The sequence below is a fragment of the Otolemur garnettii genome, unplaced genomic scaffold (genome assembly GCF_000181295.1).
Source record: "Otolemur garnettii isolate 467f Iridium unplaced genomic scaffold, OtoGar3 scaffold00064, whole genome shotgun sequence".
Lineage (NCBI taxonomy): Eukaryota > Metazoa > Chordata > Mammalia > Primates > Galagidae > Otolemur > Otolemur garnettii.
The window spans coordinates 6,172,985-6,178,594 of record NW_003852459.1 but is presented as its reverse complement, the minus strand read 5'-3'; the positions used below and the strand labels follow the sequence as shown (position 1 = coordinate 6,178,594).

The 5,610-nt window shown below is 35.4% G+C and overlaps 1 pseudogene; it reads left to right on the top strand.

Moving 5' to 3' along the window:
- Positions 1-2,432: 2,432 nt before the first annotated feature.
- The window catches only part of LOC100953566, a 5,741-nt pseudogene continuing 2,563 nt past the window's right edge, over positions 2,433-5,610 (top strand).

The window sequence follows — 5,610 nt, the reverse complement described above, 5'->3', positions numbered from 1 at the left end:
GGCAACCTAGAAAGATCTCATCGCTATAAAAAAAAAAAAAAAAAGAATTGGCCTAGTGAAGTGGCATGTGTCTATAGTGGTAGCTACTTGGGAGGCTGAGAAAGAAGGATTGTTTGAGCCCAGAAATTTGAGGCTGCAGTGAACTAGGGTGATGTCACTACATTTTAGCCTGGATATCAGGGTTAGTTATTATCATAAATAAATAAATAACACTAATAAAAAGATTGGATCTTAGATTTCTATAGTACACAGTATACTGTTGTACACAGCTACATTAGGGATCTGCTGAGAAACAGAACCAACAGAGAGAGAGAGAAAGAGTCTGATTATTGGCTCATATAATTATATAGTTGTGGAGGAGGACAAGTCTGAAATTCGCAGGGCAAGGAGCAGACTGGAAAGTTAAGTAAGAGTTGAGATTGCCATCCTTAATCTGAAAACATCAAAGAGGGCCAGTGCACTGGAAATGTAGGCAGGATTTCTATGTTGCAGTCTGAGGCAAGAATCTTTCTTATTTGGGAAGCCTTACTTTTCATTCATATTGCCTTAACTGATTGGGCAAAGCCTACCCAGAGTATGGAGGATAATTTGCTTTTCTTAAAGTCAACTGATTGTTAATGCTAATTTATATCCATAAATACCTTGAGTATAATAGCCAGACTAGTGTTTGACCAAACAACTAGACTCCATAGCAGCCAAGCTGATACATACATATAGTTATTATCACAACACCCAAGGCTGAGAGCAATAGTCTTGTTTCTTTGGAGTAGAGGGAATTTCTTTTTTCTGAGATGTAATCTTGAAAATTATCCTACTAAATCTTATATTAAAGTAGACTAGAACTTGAAGAGAATAAAATAACTTAAAGCCTTTTCAAATTTAAAACTTGGAAAAATTTTCAATTGTGGTATCTATCATTTTATACAATTTTTTAGTAATTGTTACTCTTATAACTACTTCATTGAGGAGACATCAATTCATATAGAAGGACACGGGCATAAATCCTTGTTCTGATTAATTATTTTGGGAGCTTGGAATCACCTTGTATTAATCAGCCAGGTTACTTTAGTATATGATGTATGACATTAATTTTATTATATTGTGACAGCTGTGGAGAAACCAGCCGATTTGAAGGTGGACCACCTATCATATTGACAAATGGACACTGCCCAAATGCAGAAGAAATGTTGACTTACAGCAATTTGCAGATATTGATGTTAATAGAAAATAGTTTCATAATATTGCATGTAACCAAAAATCATAAAAAAAACAGTTTAAAGAATTAGGAGCTTAAAATAGTCAAATGAAGCTCAAAATTTAATGGAAAGAAATTTTGACTAATTCCTTTTGAACTATTTTTTAAACGAAGAAAAAAAAGCTTTTAAAAAGCATCAAGATAATTGTTTCAAATATACCGAGTGATTGCTCACTGTTCAGGTACTAGCTGCTGCCATTTGCAGGGATGCCAGTCCAGAGTCAGGATTTTTATATGGAGTCCTTGTCAAATGCATGTATTCATCCCACATCAAAGAAGATTTTGGTGACAAAAAACTTCCAATTTCAAAGCAATTGAGATTAACTTGGGATTTTGTATTAGTCAGCAGGATTCTCCAAAGAAGGGGGGTGTGTGTGAGAGAGAGAGAGAGAGAGAGAGAGAGAGATTTTAAGGAATTTATTGTAAAGAATTTTAAGTTTGCACAACTGTGGAGGTGTGTAAATTCAAAGTCTTCAGGATAGGCCTGTAGCCTGGAGACCCAGGGAAGAGTTGCCTTTGGTGTCTAAAGGGCTTCTTCTGTCTGAATTCCTTCTTGCTTGGGGTGCCCAGTCTGTTTTCTGTGAAGGCCTTTAGCTATTTGAAAGAGACCGACCTACACTATGGAGGATGGCCTGCTTTACTCAGAGTTCACCCAATTAAATGTTAATCTCATCCAAAAAACACCCTTGTAGAAAAATCCAAAAGAATATTTGAGCAAATATCTGGGAACTATGTCCAGCAAAATTGACACATAAAATTAACCATCATGGATTCGTACTGGATTTAAACAATGAGTTGAAGTATCAATGGGAATACAAGCAAGAATAAGAGAAATGTGATAAATATGAAGTCTGCTGGTTGGATAGTCACAAACTTTATTTCTTAAGAATACTTCAGTTCCCTTATGAGCAAATAATATGAACTGCAACAAAGAACTGTGCAAAAAGAAAGTGATGATGGAGCAGCAAGAAAAGAGTGTCCACTCTAGAGGAGTCAAAAGGTGATTCTTTTTCATTTGTGCAATAATCCTGTTCATTTCCTCTCCAGTGGGCATTCCCTGTTGCCGTTCCTCTGTTCCACTGAGTGCAGCTCTGAACAGCACAGCACGCAGTGCTCATCTCGTGGCTTCTCTGCCGCCTGGGTGTTCCTGACAGCACAGGGCAGATTCACCAGGAGCATGATGCAGCCCTGGGCTGGCAGTCCCTCTGGCTACCATGGAGGCACCGCTAAACTTGGCACTGGTGGCAATGGCTTGACTCATATGTGCAAACCGGACTCCCTCAGTCCCCATGCCCCATCAGGAAATGATGGAATAGTTTGTATTTTTCTACCAGTTACCTGTAATCAAAAACCATAGCAATAAAGCATACTAATTCTTAGCAAAGACCACAGTTTGTTTACTCATTTGCCCTTTGTCTCTGTACGGTTCAATAAGCCATCTCCCATCAGTTGGAGAGATGGAACATAGATTTGGTTTGGAATGACTCCAGGCGCCTGGGCATCTGGGTAGCTGCACCAGACCACTACTAGACTATTGCGTGACTGTTACGTCTCTGAACTGCTATGATGCTGTCAGCTCTGGCCAGTCCTACTGCCCACACCCTACCCAGACGAAAGCAGAAATAGAATATTTTTCAAGTTTATTCATACTTGCTTTCCAAAATTCAGGGGAGAAATACATAGAGAGAAATTTAGCCTCTGATTTTATCAACTTCTATTTTATGCATCTTGGAATATGAACACAGAATTAGATGCCAGATCAAGACCGATGCTATTAAAGACCTTCATAGGCTTATTCTCATCTGAATAGATGATTTAGTTTTATTTGAGCCATGGGATGGATGAAGTGGTATTTTAGGATAGGTTCTAGGTATACTCTCTTTAATACTCTCTCACAAACTAAAAAACCTACTCACAATAAGCATATATTCAATACTATACAAGATTAATTAACCGACTAAATTTCTCAGTAAAATGTAGTTAATTTAATGAATGGGTTTTCTTAACTAATACGACAAACCAGTCAAACTTAATGTGCTTACATTTATTCTTCTATTGCCTAGGCCAGTTATGTTTTTTATCTCCCTTCTATCTTGCTGAATTCTATTAATGAGTTTACTTAAATACACAAATCATTAGGTTAGGGGAAAATATTAACATACATACCAGCTATTCAAAATTATCCAGGCTTAGCTTAGCTTTCTTCCATCCTTGGTATACCAAACCAGCTCTTTTATTAACTTGCAGATTATTTTTCGGGGTAATCATTACAATTTTTTTTCACAGACTTTTATTACTAAAAGGTTTTCATTTATAAATTGTTCTTGTGTATGTGTGTGTGTGTATTAATGTTTGTAATTTTGAGGTGGCTGTTGGAGGTTGAGTCCCCTGAGAAGTGGACTCAAAAACAAAGTTTGTCTGGTATAAGCTAAATATATTCAAATTTCTCAAAATCTTAACTTTTTATGCACATATCCTTTTAAATAAAGTTTTCTGTCTAGATTCAAAAAAGTTTACAATTTCTCCTACAATTGTAAACTTTTTAAAACTAAATTTTAGGTATTTAAATCATCTGAAATTAATTTTCAAATAGTTTATGATGTCCTATGATTTTTCCATGTGAGTAGTCAATTTCTGACTATTGAATTTAGAATTCAAATATTAAATATGATACTTTTTTTTTTTTTACAAATTGTGAAGATTCAGTATTTGCCAATGATTAACTTACTGCTTCACAGCCTTAAAAATCACACCTTAGTACCCTCTCTGTTTTAATGGGCTAGAATGTTTAACATTTTCCTTTAACAGCTTTATCAGAGGGGACTTCTCTTCACAGGTCTGGTGTGTCTCTGCTGCTTCTCGCTCCTGCTGCGAGGTTAGTCCGTGGTGCGGGGATGTGCCCACAGCCCACCCCCACCGTGCTTCATCCTTTAGCAGTTGCTTGGCCCTCGCCACAGGCCAATGACTGTCTCTCTAGATTAGAACCACTTAGTGACAGACACTGCATGCTCCAGGCTGCTCTGCCACGCCAGCCCCAGGACTAATCTGCCCTGGGAAGGCTACAACCACGCCTTCTAATCCCAGCCTTGTGGGACAAGGACACTCATTCCAGGTCAGAGCCTCCACTGATACCTTCCCTCAGCTTGAGGGTACTTTTAAAAGATCTTTTTACATCTTTATATTTAATTTTCCATCACAACAATAATTATTTTTATCTAACTTCCCAGGTTTAACTTTTTGTATATTTTCTGGCTCCTAGTTGGACCCAGGCTAATGCAAATGGTACTCATTTTCCAACTGATCTGTGATGCCATCTCTGTTACGTGATAACTCCTATTTTCATGGGGTGCTTTTTTGATAACTTGCATTTTTGTGTTTTTTTCTGTGCCAATTTTTAATTATTCAATTACTTCTCAGTGCTATTTTAAAATTATTTGGCTACTAAAAAATTCAATTACATTTACTGAGTATTTATATATATTAACTATATACTATAAATTGTAAGAAATTATATTTAAATTGAATTAAAATATGCAATTTAATATATATCAAATTAACTTTAAAATATATACATGTTAGATTAGCTATATAAAATGTTAAATAATGTATAGACTATGAGTTTATTATTCTTAATTTTGAATAAGATTTTGATCTTGGCTTCTGCTTGCTTTTGTTCTTCACAATAATTTTAGAGCAGCTTTTCAAACTTTTTGAATAATTAAGTGGAAATTCATTAGGAGAGAATTACAAAATTTTTACAACAGAATCTTTCCGTTCATGAACATAACAGTAATTTTGTACACTTGTCTAAGTCATGTCTTTTTTGTATTTTAATTAAAAAAATTATTATTTTCTCCAAGTTACTTTGTTTAATTTATTTTTAGGTAGTTTATATATTTTTTGGTATTCTTTGTTTTCTGTTCTCTATTATTATTTTAATTTTCTTTTTTTAATTAAATCATAGCTATGTATATTAATGCAATCATGGGGTATAATGCGCTGGTTTCATATACCATTTGAAATATTGTCATCAAACTGGTTAATGTAGCCTTTGAAAGTTTACCTTTAATGATGAATTTTCTGTTGAACAAAGGAAGTCTTCATGTGTTTGTATTTATCTTAAGTTTAGAAAATAGACTCAATTCTCTCATTAGAGAGAGACTAAATCAAAGAAGAGTATCTAAATTTTGTTTGGATTGTGTTCATAGTGGCAATATCTCCTTACTGTTTTAATTTTTAAAATTCTTCCATTTTTGGGCAACACCTGTGGCTCAGTGAATAGGGTGCTGGCTCCATACACTGAGGGTGGTGGGTTCAAACTTGGCCCCCGCCAAACTGCAACAAAAAAATAGCCG